Source organism: Dama dama, chromosome 21 (assembly GCF_033118175.1).
Source record: "Dama dama isolate Ldn47 chromosome 21, ASM3311817v1, whole genome shotgun sequence".
Lineage (NCBI taxonomy): Eukaryota > Metazoa > Chordata > Mammalia > Artiodactyla > Cervidae > Dama > Dama dama.
Genome location: NC_083701.1, coordinates 6,876,090 through 6,891,976, shown reverse-complemented (window position 1 = coordinate 6,891,976; position 15,887 = coordinate 6,876,090).

Here is a 15,887-nt window from a genome sequence, read left to right as displayed (position 1 = left end):
AAACTTATAGAAGATAAGAGACTTTCAGCCCAGTGATGTAGTAAGTGAGGGGCAGGACTGGAAAATAAATTTGATTTTAAAACTAAATGGGATGCCAAAATACATGAGTACCTCAGCTATAATCATAAAATGAGAAACCAGCGTTTACAATGCTGGTAAGTTTCTTTGGGATTCTTTATGTCTTTTTAAATTTATACTTCCACATATTTTCTTATTTTATTTTATTCCTGTGAAGTAGCTTCAATATATATATATATGTATATATATAATATATATATTATTATACATATGTATAATATGTATATTATATATATAATATACATGAGTGGAGAAGGAAATGGCAACCCACTCTAGTATTCTTGCCTGGGAAATCCCAAGGACAGAGGAACCTGGCAGACTACAGTCCACGGGGTCACAAAAGAGTCAGACACGACTGAGTGACTAAATAATACATATGAAAGCACTTTGCATAGGGTTAAGCCTGACTGCATGCACTCACATGTCACTACCAACGTGTAGATTCATAGAAGCAGGGTGAGCACTAGCCTAGCATAAGAAGACAAGAGGCATGGGATTGAACTGTGAAACACCGAGAGCTGAGTCATTCCTCCAGGGAGGTGCCGGAACAGTGCAGAATACCAAACAAAGAGAATACCAAAATGTGCAAACCCACTCTGGGGTCTGCTGGGAAGGAGGAGGAGAGCTCTGTGGATCTGGGAGGCCATGCTGCTGAGGCTGCTAAACCAACCACGCTTCAGGAACTGCAGTTGATATGGTGTCAGTGTAGAGCGGAGATGAGATGTGAACAAAGGAATCCCCAGGGAAGAGAAGGAATTCAAAGAAAAGAAACTGCTGTGACTCAAACTCAGGTGAGATCTAGGGCTATGTTTAAGGATTAAACTGAGAATAGTTCACCCCTGCAGGTATCTGGGCAAGGGTTTGAATTTGGAAGAAGAGAACGTGGAATCTTCCAGAGATTTTTAAAATTGTAAACACATGCATGCTTAGTCATGTCCGACTCTTTGCAACCCCATGGACTGTAGCCCCGCAGGTTCCTCTGCCCATGGGATTTCCCAAGCAAGAATACTGGAGTGGGTTGCCATTTCCTTTTCCAATAATGTATATGGCATGGATCAAAAACTCTAGCAGAGTCCATAGTATAATATGATCAACTGGGTTCATTCAGTTCTGTCAGTTCAGTCGCTCAGCTGTGTCCAACACTTTGTGACTCCATGGACTGTAGCACGCAAGGCCTCCCTGTCCATCAACAACTTCCAGAGTTTACTCAAACTCTTGTTCATTGAGTCAGTTATGTCATCCAACCATCTCAACCTCTGTTGTCCCCTCCTCCTCCTGTCTTCAATCTCTCCCAGCATCAGGGTCTTTTCAGATGAGTCAGTTCTTCTCATCAGGTGGCCAAAGTACTGGAGCATCAGTCCTTCCAATGAATATTCAGGACTGATCTCCTTTAGGATGGACTGGTTGGATCTCCTTGCAGTCCAAGGGACTCTCAAGAGTCTTCTCCAACACCACAGTTCAAAAACATCAATTTTTTGGCACTCAGTTTTCTTTATAGTCCCAACTCTCATGTCCATACATGACTACTGGAAAATCCATAGCTTTGACTGGATGGACATTTGTTGGCAAAGTAATGTCTCTGCGTTCATTTCCAACCATATATGATACACTCGCTCTCTAAGCTCTCTAAGCCTCAGATTTCTCTTTTATTGCAAAGAAATCATAGAAGTTTTCCTACAGCACCTTGTTTGTGGTTCAGTAAAGACTGATTGATACTAGTTGTTATTATCCTAGAAACCTGTGCATGAAGGTGGGCTGTTAAGTCTCATAGAATATTGATAATACAGCAGGCGGATGTCTGATCACACCTGGAAAGGATGGAGCCAGAGAATCTCTATCCAAACTTCCACTTATTCATGGGGCAGGAGACACCTTCAAGTCATAGCTATCCTTTCTGGGTCCAGAGGAAGGAGTAAACTGACTATCGTGACCAACTGGTCAACTGCAAAGGGATGGGGAGTGGGGCTAAACCTGACTTGGATAATTAAGACCCCTGGATGCCTGCCAACATGTTGGACTGCTCTCCTGTGGGCAAAAGGCATGAAAAAAGGCAACTGCACCTTTCATTCTACTGAGAGTCGGAAGTGATGCTCCATGTTTTCACTGACACCATCTCGTTCAACCTGGAAGCCAGCCCTGAGGAAAGAGAAGCCAGCTGATTTGCCAGACTACACAAAAATCAGCGTTGAGGTTTGAAAATATGCCTACTTCTAAACTCATGCCTTTTCTCCAAATTCTATTACCTACTGTATTTTGTATTTTGATGATACATACACAGTTTCCTTCTGTTGATTTCCTACCTAGGATATTGCATGTGCTCAATCACTGAGTCATATCTGACTCTTTGTGACCCCAGGGACTGTAGCCTGCCAGGCTCCTGTCATGGAATTTTTCAGGCAAGAATACTGGAGTGGATATCCATTTCCTCCTCCAGGGGATCTTCCCGACCCAGGGATAGAACTGGCATCTCCTGCATTGACAGGCGGATTCTTTACCACTGTGCCACCAAGGATGACATTGTTGTTGTTCACTTGCTCAGTTGTGTCTAACTCTTTATACCATGGACTGCAGCACTCTCAGTCACATCTGACTGTTTGTGACTCCATGAACTGCAGCACGCCAGCCTTCCCTGTCCTTCACCATCACCTAGGTTGTATTTTCACAGAAATTGCATTTCCACAAATATTTACTAAGCATGTAAGTGAACAGGTAGATCACCTCATTAAACTACTTTGAAGAAAGTAAGACTGAACCATTTCATTTAATTCATCTCATTTCATTTTCATGAAACCTCAAGTTTGGTTATAAGATTCTCATTTAACAAAGGAAGCAACTAAGGCTTCAAAAGGCTATCCAACTTAAAGTAGAAATTGCCAATAGATTGAGTTGCTGAAATTCAGTATCTGCTTACACCCCTCCCAGCCCACTTTACCTAGCACCGCCTTTGCCTTACGAGGTCTCAGTAGCTTAGACTCTCATGTTTCTGTGCCTGCTGGGAGCATCCAGAACCCCAAGATTCACTTCAGGAGGTTGAGGAGAGAGGCATTCTCTGATGTCTGTAATAACACCTTATGGTCATAGATTTCATCTACTGCTAGATCCTCTGATCCATTTCCTCTTGGATATATTTCCTTAAAATGGAAACATGGATTGCCAGAGATGGTTCTATTGATGGGAAGATTCTGGCATGAGCATCAGGTGCTAATGGTTCCAGGTCAGCTGAACCAAGAGAGCAGTGTCTATTGACATCCCTGAGAAAATCGGTCATTTACACCATGGACTGTGAATATCTCCTCACTCAGAAGGCAATAGCCCCAGACACTAGCTCCAGGGAACAGATATTCAGAGAGCTATTTACTCATTCAAAAAGGTATTCAGAAGCATTACTGTATCTTGCGCGTGTCAGGAATAATACAGTATGTAACTCTGGGCACAGAGAATGCTGAGACCTCAGCAGTGAGCACCTGGTGGAGGAGCTGGATTCTATTTAGAGAATTCAGGGGACTGCTAACACAGCTTCTCTTCAGGAGAAACCCTCCACATTCACTAGGACACAGGGAACTCTGGGTTTCTTTACCCATATATTCAGTATTAGAGGCATGTGGTACCAAGAGGCAGGAAGATGCAGCGATTGAAAAGATCAGCTCTGTAGCACACTCCCTAGATTAATTTCCCTTCCCAGTCACTTTTTAGGTAATTTCTTCAGCCTCTCTAAGTCTTTTTCCTCCTCTGTAAAATGAGGGTTAAAAAAAGAATATGTATGATAATTCAATAAGTGAATGCCCAAGAAGTATTTACAAGCATTCAATAAAGTTTAGCATTACTATTCACCCATTATAGAGCCAGACATTGAGAGGTGGAAAGAAAAAGTAATTAATTCAAATATGTGAAGACTGACGGTAAAATGTAAGGAAGCAGAAGGCAACAGCCCCATTCATCCAAAAAACTTTTCATTTATCACCAGATCACAGATTAAGTCTGGGGGTAAATGAAGACGTGATCCAGAGCCTCACATCTCCTCTCCTACCCCCACCGCTGTTCACCACTGTGTGGCTTTGGTGAATATGTAATCTGATGCATTTTCCCACTCAAAATTAGAAGTCTACTTGGTTTCAGGTTATTAACTATTTCTTTATTTCTCATGGGTCAACAAGTGCACAGAAATGAATTAAATTTTAATCCTTGATACATAACACTCTCTCCATTGGTCCATTCAAGTTTCCCTTTTCTCTTCTCTCTGTTAATAATAAATGCACAACTAAAAGTTTTATACCCAATTTGATACCCAACAGAGGCCATAAATCCCTCATCCTGATTCCCCTCTATCCTTCCAGTCCCATGTCCCCACCCAAGTAAACATTTCTAAATTCTGAGTTCATCATTGCCTTCTTTGCATTTTAAATATTTTTTCATATCTATATGTGCTCAAGAAAAGTATATTTGCATATTTGTTTTTTTTCTCTCTAATATCATCAAAACAAGATCTCATGTTATATGTAATCCTTTGGAATCTATTTTCCAATTGAAAATTATGCTGCTCACTTTCATTCACACTATTGAATGGGGGGGGTTGTTTATCCATTGCAACTTGAACACTATGCTTAATGTACATTAGATCATTTTTCCATTCTCCCATCAATGAGAATTTGAGAAATTTCCATGACTTTTTGTACTTTTAGATACTCTATTGATGCACAATCTTTCTAACCCCTGGAATTTTTACTTTCCACTTTTACTACTTGAATAGCAGAGGAATGATGCCTCACAATCTTTATTGTCTTTCCCTGAATACTAATTCAGAGGAAGATATCCTCATATGTTTATATGTATCTTCTGGCCAATAACCATATATTGAGTAATTTTCTGAGAATCACAGAGCCACGGGGCTGGTAGTCAAACCTAAATCATTCAGATTTTAAAGCCAGGCCGTTTCCTGCAGTATGCGGTAATGATGACAGCATTGGAAACAGACAGCGTTAGTATTGATGTAGCTGTCGGCTCTGAGAGTTCTTTGAACTTCTTGTAAATTTTTTAATGTAGACATTTGGAGCTCATTTCATTGACAACAGATCTGTGCTTTCACAATGAGATATTTATAAACCATCCTCCAAGCTAGATTCTTTGGAAAGAGGAAACGAATCTTTGAATAACTTTGAGGGGGGAAAACGAGGAAAAAAAAAAAATCAAACTTCCTTCTGCATAATCACTGAATTTTAGAGTTGGAAGAAAACTAGAAATAAGTGCAGCCTCTCCTAGTTCTCTAGCCTGCTACTTTATTTTACAGTCAAGAAACCTGCTCACCCCACCTTAGGGTAACTTCCTCAGGGTTACAGATTGCTGGTAGAGAGGTATCAGCTGTCTTTTGATGGGTGATGAACCACCCCATATTCAGTGGCTTTAAACCACACTGATGTCATTTACTCATAATTCTATAGATTTTCAGTTTAGTTCGGCAGAATGCTTTTCCTGCTGGGCTTACTTAGAGTAACTTTTGCTGTATTGGTCCACTAATAGGTTGACTGACCTAGGGTTTCTGAGCTGGGATGGCTTGTCTTTGTTCTATGATGCCATCTCCTTTATTAGACCAGCCTGGACTTCCTCTCTTGGTCGTGATAGAGTTCCTGGTAGTAGAGAAGGTTATCCTCAGTCCACAAGCACACGTCAAACCTTTTTCACATTTATTGATTTCACATACTGTTGGGCAGATCACATCACATGGTCAAGGCCAGATTTCACGGATGAAGAGAAAGAATTTTAACTTCATGAAAGGCACGGCAAAAATCACATTTTTTTTTTTCACACTGTAAGCTATTTTTTTTTAAATGAATTGACTTGAACTATCCTCCATAATGGCTCTACCATTCTGCATTCCCCTCAACAATGAAAGAGAGTTCCTGTTGCTGACATCCTCACCAGCACTGGGCATTGTCAGCAGTTTAGACTTTAGCCATTTTAGTCGATGAGGGGTGATATCTCAGCTTCAGTGTGTTATTCCCTAGAACCTGTGGTGTTGAGCATCTTTTCATATGTTTATTTGGGCCAAGTTTTAATCTCTAGATCAAGTTGGAAAGAAATAGTGTCAGCATTTTAAAAGTGTATCCATAAAGTGTATATAAAAAAGCATACAACATATAATATAATAATATATACATAAAGAAATGGGAGGAGTTTATAGTCATTTTTTTTTTGCAATCTACACCACAGATACATGTATAATATGCTTTCATTAACAGTTGATCTCTTCTTGCAATAAACAAAAGCAACTATAAGCAGTTTATAAGAGAAACTTTTTCCTAGCATTGATCATTTGTTAGGTTAGAGCCAGGAAGTGGCACATAGTACTTTATCTAATACTCTCTCAAATGCATGATGGTAGGCATGAAGACCCCACTTCAAAGCAAAGAAAGTCGTTTTAAAGAGAGGCGCGGGTGTTGGCAGCACTGTTTGCCCTCCTGTCCTCTCCTGGCCCTTCCCCTGGTTGGCCCCCGTCTTTAGGCCACATTTCCCGAGCAGCTGCACTGGACATCTTCCAGGGTTGGCCAACAGGAGGCACTAGAAATACAGTGAACGGAACGAGGAAGACACGCAAGGGACATTTATTTCTCTTTTTGCTTTTCTGCCTCAGGCTGTATGTCTGACAGCTGCTGCCTCTGAAGTGAAGCTCCCTCTCTCTCCAGGCAGGGCCACCTTACTTTCTGCTTTCAGGTCTATGGCACAGACCTTGGTAACAACACCCCCTGCTCTGTTACCCCGAGAGGTAACAGGAGCTTCCTCTCCTGCCAATGCCTCAGTTGCCTCATCCTCCTCCACCTCTCCCATCACCTGTGAATCCAATCCCCTGTACAAAACCCACCTGTGTTATTCAGGGCTAATATTTTAATCTCCTTTGGTTGGGCTCCGATTCACACAACAGCTTTTCCCAAATTCCCGTAGATTTTTAGAGGTGAAAATAAATATAGGTCCAGATTGAATCCCCAAGCTTCCCATTCCCTGCTTCCTCCCTTGTGAAATATTTGTGCGTAATACAGAATAAACCTTCTGAAAAATAATTGATGTCCCCAGAAAGATTAGAGCAGATGCTGCTTCTATAAAAATGAGAACAATATCATCTGAAGTAAGAATAAATATCAATTCAACAGTTTAAAGATAAATTTGAAGAAAGCCTCTGGGAAATAAAACAAAAAGTCAAAGAGATGGATACTTGGAGAGGAAACATTTACAGATTACTATCCGCAAAGAAGATTTTATAAATAATGCAATGTACACACAGCTTCTAGTAATGATTAAGTGGTTTGGCGAAACTCCTGTGCCCACGAGTCATATTTATAAAATCTGGACAAAAGATTAAAACCACCACCACCACCATCCTTTTTGAAAGTAACCAGAGTAGGAAGAAATTGGAGAAAGGTATCGGCTGTACCAAGGGAGATGTAACCTTCTGTAGCTTTTTTTTAAAAAAAACACAAGGTTATTCTTCAAGCTGGCTTCCCTGGCGGCTCAATCAGGAAAGGGTTTGCCTGCAATAAGGGAGACCTGGGTTTGATCCCTGGGTGGGGAAGATCCCATGAAGAAGGAAATGGCACCCCACTCCAGTACTCTTGCCTGGAGAATTCCACGGATGGAGGAACCTGGTGGGCTACAGTCCATGGAATCATAAGGAGTCAGACATGACTGAGTGACTAACTTTCTTCTTTTCTTTCATTCTTCAATCTACATGCACTGTTGGGACAGTAGAAAGTTACAATCTTACTGGTTTGTGGTGTTAAAGGAGAGAGAGTCTGGAAGATCAGAGGGATGTTTAGCGGGGAAATGAAAAGGAAGCAGCTATAGGAGGAAGAAGTGCTGACATCCCCTATGTAATCCCTATCTCTAAACTGTGCATCACACTGGGAGATGTCAAGGGGCCCAGTGAAGAAACAGAAGCTGGAAACTGAAAATATTGAGAAGAGATTACAGCTGATGTTTAGAGAGAGAGGCCAGTGAACTAGCAACTATGTGAATGAGATTTATAGGAATTATCCTAAGTGAAATAAGCCTAATACAAAAGAATGCATTCTTTATGAGTCTATTAATGTGGAGTTTTAGAAGAGGAATAACTAACCTATGGTGAATAAAAATCATAAAAGTGGTTGCCTCTCTGCTGGGGTTGGAATTGACTGGGGAGAGACCTCATGAAAATGTTTTTTATCTTGAGAGGGGGATAGGTTATACAGGTGCATATATTTGCTAAGAGCATGCACTTAAGATGTGTATGCTTCAAAGTATAGAAAGTTTACTTCAAAATTTTATATTATAATAATGTGCTCAGTCCTGTCCAACTCTTTGGGACCCCATGGGCTGTAGCCTGCCAGGCTTCTCTGCCCATGGAATTTTCCAGGCCAGAATACTTGAGTGGGTTGTCATTTCCTTCTCTAGGGGATCTTCCCAACTCAGTAATCAAACCTGTGTCTCTCATTTCTCGTGCATTGGCAGGTGGATCCTTAACAACTGAGCCAACTTGTTTTACTTTTATCTCTCAATAAAGTATAATCTCAGTGAGGTGGTGGGATCTTACTCATTTGGTTTCACTATTATATCCTGGCAGATAAAATAATTTCTGATATATAGTAGTTGATTCATCAATATTCATTGAACAAACTAATGATTTGGGCTTTCTACAAATCCTTTATTGACTCCTAAATGTCTACATCTGTGACATCCACAATTACATTTTGCAATCTGTTTATATTCATACTGTATTCATCACATAACCAGAATATCTGACAATCACTATACATAAAGTTTTATTATGTGAACAATGATAGAAACCAGTGTTAAATGGAGAGGGATGTTTGAGTGGGGATTAATATAATTCATCAAGTCAGTAAAGTATTTTCTTTTCTTTTCTTACTAGGCAACCTCAAGAGCCACCTCACAATATGAGTACTTGGCTAATGAGTGTCCCTGCATTAGTAACACAACTCAGCAATATGTTAAAAAGCAATAAAAGACCAAGAATAAATGAAACCATTCTAGTTCCAAAAATGCAAGGAATATTTTATATTGGAAAATATACCAATATATTTCAGCTCCTTAAAATATTATTAATGAAAACCAAAATAGTCTCATCTAAGTAGACAGTGAAAACACATACTTGAGTAAATGAAGAAATCTACTTAGTTCAAGGATGATAAGAATCGATATTGTAAAGACTTTCTTCCTCTTTAAATTGATTTCTACATCCAAAGCAATCCTAATCAAATCCCAAAAGGGTTTTTCATGGCATGTGACAAAGCATTCTAACATTCATATGGAAGGGAAAATGTGTAAGAATAGCAGAGCCTATCAAGAGGTACAAAGTTCCAGTTATAAAATAAATAACTCATGAGGATGTAATGAAGAGCATGGTGACTATAGTCAATAATACTACACTGCAAATTTGAAAGTTGCTAAGAAAGTAAATCTGAAAAATTCTCATCACAAGAAAAAAACATTTGCAACTCTGTATGATGGCAGATGTTAACTAGAGTCATTGTGGAGATCATTTTGTAAATTATGCAAACATCGAGTCATTATATTGTGCACCTGAAATTAACATAATGTTGTATGTCAATTATATTTCAATAAAACAGAATAATCTAGCTAATATTTCAAAAGAAATGTTGCTGTTTGATCAGAAACAAGTTATTTTAAAGCTTAAGTAATTAAAAGATAGTGACGTATGTGTAAACTGCATACAGACTGGTCATTAGAGCAGATAAGCGAGTGCATTAATAGATTGTCTCGCATTTGGAAATTCAGTTAATGGTTGACATTGAAGACGGAGACATTTGTTACACAGCCCTAATGGGTGAGTCCCTATTGAGGGTTGTGTGAATGGCGCCCCCTAGTGAGGGAGACCGTGCATTATCTGCAGGGTCCTGAAAGAAAGTTCTTCGGAAAGGGGTAAACTAGTTCTTGGGCTTCCCTCATAGCTCAGTCAGCCCGCAATGCAGCAGACTCGGGTTCGACTCCTGGGTCGGGAAGATCCTCTGGAGAAGGAGATGGCGACCCACTCCAGTCTTCTTGCCTGGAGAAATCCACGGACAGAGGAACTTGGTGGGCAACAGTCTATGGGGTCGCAAGAGTCAGACACGACTTAGCAACTAAACCACCACCAGCATCACCAAACTAGTTCTTTACAGGGCTTAGGATCATTAAGTCATATATCTGAAGAACAAATAAAATTGATCAACACTTCACACATTTAGACAAATAAGTGATTTAAGAATACAATCTTAAAAAAGAATTTCAAAAAGTTTAAAAGAAATTATGTGAGAATATGATTATATTGTTTGTATGAAAGAAATTATCTCTAAAAAGCCACAGGAAGCAGAATCAATACAGGAAAAAAAAATCAACTGAGTCAAACTTCACTTCTGTGAAAAACTATCTCATAAAACACACAGAAATAAGTAAAGCGCTGAGAAAAAATATGTGTTGCAATATATCAAATTGCCCAAGCTATGTACAGAACCTCTTCAAATAAATCTAAAAGTAATATAACTTTTAAAAGTTTCACAATTTAAACCTTCTTACAAAGAAAAGAAAATACAAATTATAAATAAAAATTTAAAAGATACTTAACCTAACTATTAATTAGGAAAATTATGAGTTACTTTTTTTTTTGCAAAATAGATTTGTCTATTCTTTTTTAATTGAATTACATGTGTTGTTAGCAAGTTGATGGAATTTATATATATGTATATATATATGTATATTCTCATAAAATGCTGCTGGGATTGAAATTTGATAAAGTATCCTTTTTTATTTCTATTAAGGGTGGAAGATTTTTACAATATAAGTGATCATTAATCCATATCATAAAAAAGTAGAGAAAATGGACTATAGCTCTGTACACTAACCAGAAAGATTTTCAAATTTTATGCTACTTGAAAGCAATTAAAAAAATCATATTATATTCATGATTTAAAAATCATATTTAAAAATCATATTATCAATCAAAATGTAATATATAAATCCATGAAGCAAATACATAACTGCTTACATATTTATATAATTTCTATATACATAAAGTGAGGATAGAGATGGTAAAATATAAATTATATAAAATAAAATCTCCATCCTTCCCTTAGTAGATGAAAGTGTGCAAGAGAAGAGGGGCATTCATTTTATCTAAATCATATAAAAGTCTTTTTATGAGAAATTATTCCCAAACAACTTCTATACTTTGCAATATACAAAAATGTAAAATAATATGAATTGAATTATGCAAATACTGTGTGAAATAACTTTTAAATTAATTTAATTTACTTTGTTATTTCAGATCTTGATTTTTTTTTTTTTTTTTTGCTTTCTTCAGTGAATCATATTTTAAAACAATTTAGTTCTTCACTAATATTTTCTCTACCTTTCACTAGGCTGGGGCTTCCCTCGTGGCTCAGATGGTAAAGAATCTGCCTGCAATGCAGGAGACCTGGGTTTGATCTCACCTGGATTTGATCCCCAGGTAGGGAAGATCCCCTGGAGAAAGAAATGGCAAACAACTCCAGTATTCTTGCCTGGAAAATTCCATGAACAGAGGAGCCTGGTGGGCTACAGTCCATGGAGTAGCAAAGACTTGGACACGACTGAGTGACTAACACTTCACTAGGTTGAGTTTAAAAGCAAACATTACTTTGCCAACAAAGGTCCGTCTAGTCAAAGCTATGGATTTTCCAGTGGTCATGTATGGATGTGAGAGTTGGACTATAAAGAAAGCTGAGCGCAGAAGAACTGATGCTTTTGAACTGTGGTGTTGGAGAAGACTCTTGAGAGCCCCTTGGACTACAAGAAGATCCAACCAGTCCATCCTAAAGGAAATCAGTCCTGAGTGTTCATTGGAAGGATTGATGTCGAAGCTGAAACTCCAATACTTTGGCCACCTGCTGTGAAGAACTGACTCATTAGAAAAGACCCTGATGCTGGGAGAGCTTGCAGGCGGGAGGAGAAGGGGACAACAGAGGATGAGATAGTTGGATGGCATCACCGACTCGATGGACATGAGTTTGGGTGAACTCCGGGAGTTGGTGATAGACAGGGAGGCCTGGCATGCTGCAGTCCATGGGAACACAAAGAATCGGACACGACTGAGCAACTGAACTGAACCGAGGTTGAGTTTGCTCAAGCTGCAGACAGGGAACCAATATGGCCTCTGAGCTGTTGTTTCTGTTTCATCTGGAAGTGGGGGCATGTCTCTGTCTCTCCTTCCAGGAGTGTCCTAATGATGCTCCCCCCACTGCCATGGCTTTGTACAGTGCATCATCCCATCTCGTGCTAAGAAGAAGACATGAATTAAGTAGCTACTAAAAGAATTTTGTTCTTTATATTTATCTTATAAATTTGACTCAAACTCTTCTGCATTATGTATATCTTGTATTTAAAGGAAAATACATGCTTAGTGTTTACATTAAGTATCTCACACACGATCTTCAAATACCTCTGAAACTCCTAACTCTACATACCATGTGGTTTTTGACATGAAATAAAATATTAACACATTATATTTTATGCTGTAAATAGCTGATGTTGTTGTCCTATGCACTCTAAGTGATATAAGCCTTCAACTTATGGCTGTTCCTCAGATCAAGCCGTATCTTTTGTTCCTACTCAAATTTTTGAAGATTTCAAAGGGGAGGAAAACAAAATAGAATGTGTGATAAAAAATTTGTGTTTACTGAAATACTAATGTTCTATGGCAGACACGTGTGGAGCTGGCTGCTGAGTTCTTGAAACTTGAAGGTACTTTGTGAATCTTGTCCAAATCGCTCCACAATTTAATATCACATTTTCTTTCTGGAGCCTCCTGCCTCAGTCACAAAACTTCTGACAACACACATATTTTCTAGGACAAGGAGGCTGTCTAAAACACATATTTTCTCTCAGATCAAATATACAGTCTGTCAACAGTGCCTTATCCTGCTTGATGTTATGCATTTAGCATTTGGCTTGTAGTATAGGGCAATAAAAGAGGAAAGAGGCTGAAGCCACAAAGCCCAGACGGGAGAGAAGGAGTATGAATGGTATTTTTACAAAAGTTTAATTAAACTTCAGGAGCCAGGGAAAATCACTTGTGAACTTTTTTAAAGCAAGTCTTCAATAATTTCTAAAGATCAAATGGAAAGATATACTGTCACACGGCTTGCTACAAAATCATCTACCCACTCCACACACCTGCATATCTCCACCCAGCATCACACACTCACTTACACATGGATATACACAAACACCAACCCCCACTGCCGTCTGAAATACCACAAATAATCCCACCCACAGACAGACACACAGACACACATTCTCTCTTTACTCACCACTGTGGCACTGTGATTTATATTATGATAAATATAAATATATAAATTATATAATACAACAAAATATAAATATATAAATTTATATAGATATATAAATATAAAATATAAACAAATACGATAAACATAAATCTTAACCCTGTTTCTGGCACAGAGCTCTTAAACCCCTTGGGATGTTCTCTGTGATGAGAGCAATAAAGGTGTCTCTTTGATGTCACCTTTTGGACTCATCTAAACTGTGGTGTTGGAGAAGACTCTTGAGAGTCCCTTGGGCTGCAAGGAGATCCAACCAGTCCATCCTAAAGGAGATCAGTCCTGGGTGTTCACTGGAAGGACTGATGCTGAAGCTGAAACTCTAATACTTTGGCCACCTCATGCGAAAAGCTGACTCATTGGAAAAGACTCTCATGCTGGGAGGGATTGTGGGCAGGAGAAGAAGGGGATGACAGAGGATGAGATGGCTGGACGGCATCACCGACTCGATGGACATGAGTTTGAGTAAACTCCGGGAGTTGGTGATGCAGGGAGGCCTGGCGTGCGGCGGTTCATGGGGTCGCAAAGAGTCGGACACGACTGAGAGACTGAACTGAACTGAACTGAACTGAAGCTTAGATGAGGGCTCACTGCCTGGAGAACCAATCTTGTGATTAAAGGATTGGAATTTTCAGTCCTACACCCTGACCTCTGGGGAGGGAAGAGGACCTCCAGGTGAAATCAGTCCCTGGTGGGCCATGATGTAATGAATCATGCCTATGTAATAAAGCCTCCACCAAAAAACCCGAAGGACTGGGTTCAGAGAGCTCCCGGGTGAACACATGGGGGCGCTGGAAGAGCATCTCGCCTGGAAAGGGCGCGGGAGCCTTCTGCCCTCCTTCCGGGTCCTGCGCGTCTCTTCCGTCTGGCTGTTCCTGAGTTCTATCATTTTACAATGAACTAGTGATCTAGGCTTTATTTTTTTGGGCTCCAAAATCACTGCAGATGGTGACTGCAGCCATGAAATTAAAAGCAGCATATTAGATAGCATAAAAGCATATTAGATAGCAGCATAAAAGATAGCATATTAAAAAGCAGAGACATTACTTTGTCAACAAACGTCCGTCTAGTCAATGCTATGGTTTTTCCAGTGGTCATGTATGTATGTGAGAGTTGGACTGTGAAGAAAGCTGAGCACCGAAGAATTGATGCTTTTGAACTGTGGTGTTGGAGGAGACTCTTGAGAGTCCCTTGGACTGCAAGGAGATCCAACCAGTCCATCCTAAAGGAGATCAGTCCTGAGTGTTCATTGGAAGGACTGATGCTGAAGCTGAAACTCCAATACTTTGGCCACCTCATGGGAAGAGTTGACTCATTGGAAAAGACCCTGATGCTGGGAGGGATTGGGGGCAGGAGGAGAAGGGGACGACAGAGGATGAGATGGTTGGATGGCATCACCGACTCGATGGACATGAGTTTGAGTAAGCTCCGGGAGTTGGTGCTGCAGTTCATGGGGTCGCAAAGAGTCGGACATGACTGAGCGACTGAACTGAACTGAGTCATCTAGGGAGTGAAATGTTTCTCGGAGTTCTGTGAGCAACTCTAGCCAATTAACTGAATCCAAGCGGGGTTGAGAACCTGTGATTCCGTCAGGGGTACAGATGGCAACCTAGGCTTGTGGAGGAAGTCTGAAGGGGGAGAGTGGGGAGGGGTCGGTCTTGAGCTCTTTGCTGTGGAATCTGATGATCTCTCTGGGTAGAGCCAGGCACAGTGGAGGAGGAGACACTAAGCTGGTGTAGGCCACCCAGCTGGTGTCGCAGAGGATCACTCCTTGTTGACGGGGGAATCACCACCCCCATTCTGGAATTGGGTCCAGGGAGCCTCAAATAAAATAACCACCAACACATGTGTATATTCACAGACCCATCAGTGTACATACACGCAAGCAAACATACACAACCCTCTGTTTTCAATCCAATGTGACCGTCCAGCAAATGCATTTCCCAAGTAAAACCACTATCTGGCTGAAGTTACTCGCGTCAAAGAGAAGACAGTAATATTATCTTGGCAAGGATAATGATCAGAATTGAAGAATAAAAATATAAAGTAAAATAGACACTTCTCTTGCTTTCAGCTTTTCCTAGATCCTATTCAGCCTCCCACCCAATCCATGCCCTCTGGCTTTGGAGGCAACGCAGGGCGCCCCCATCAGGCTGTCCACACGCCACCCTCTCTGTTTTCTACCCCCTTGTGAGAAATGAGGGCATTCCGGGTCTTGAGCTGTGACTCTTCAGTCTCCTCAACTCTCACCTTGACTCAAAATTTAAGTTCCTGGGACTTCATTGTTTTTGTGGCACTCTTAAAATTTTACCCCTTCCCCCCACCCTTGGAATTTGCCATTCTGGATAGAATTGCCAAATAAAACATAAGGCACACATCTAAATTTGAAATTTAGATAATTAATTAATTGAAAGTATGAACCCAGAAACGGATGGGGCATAGATATTCTAA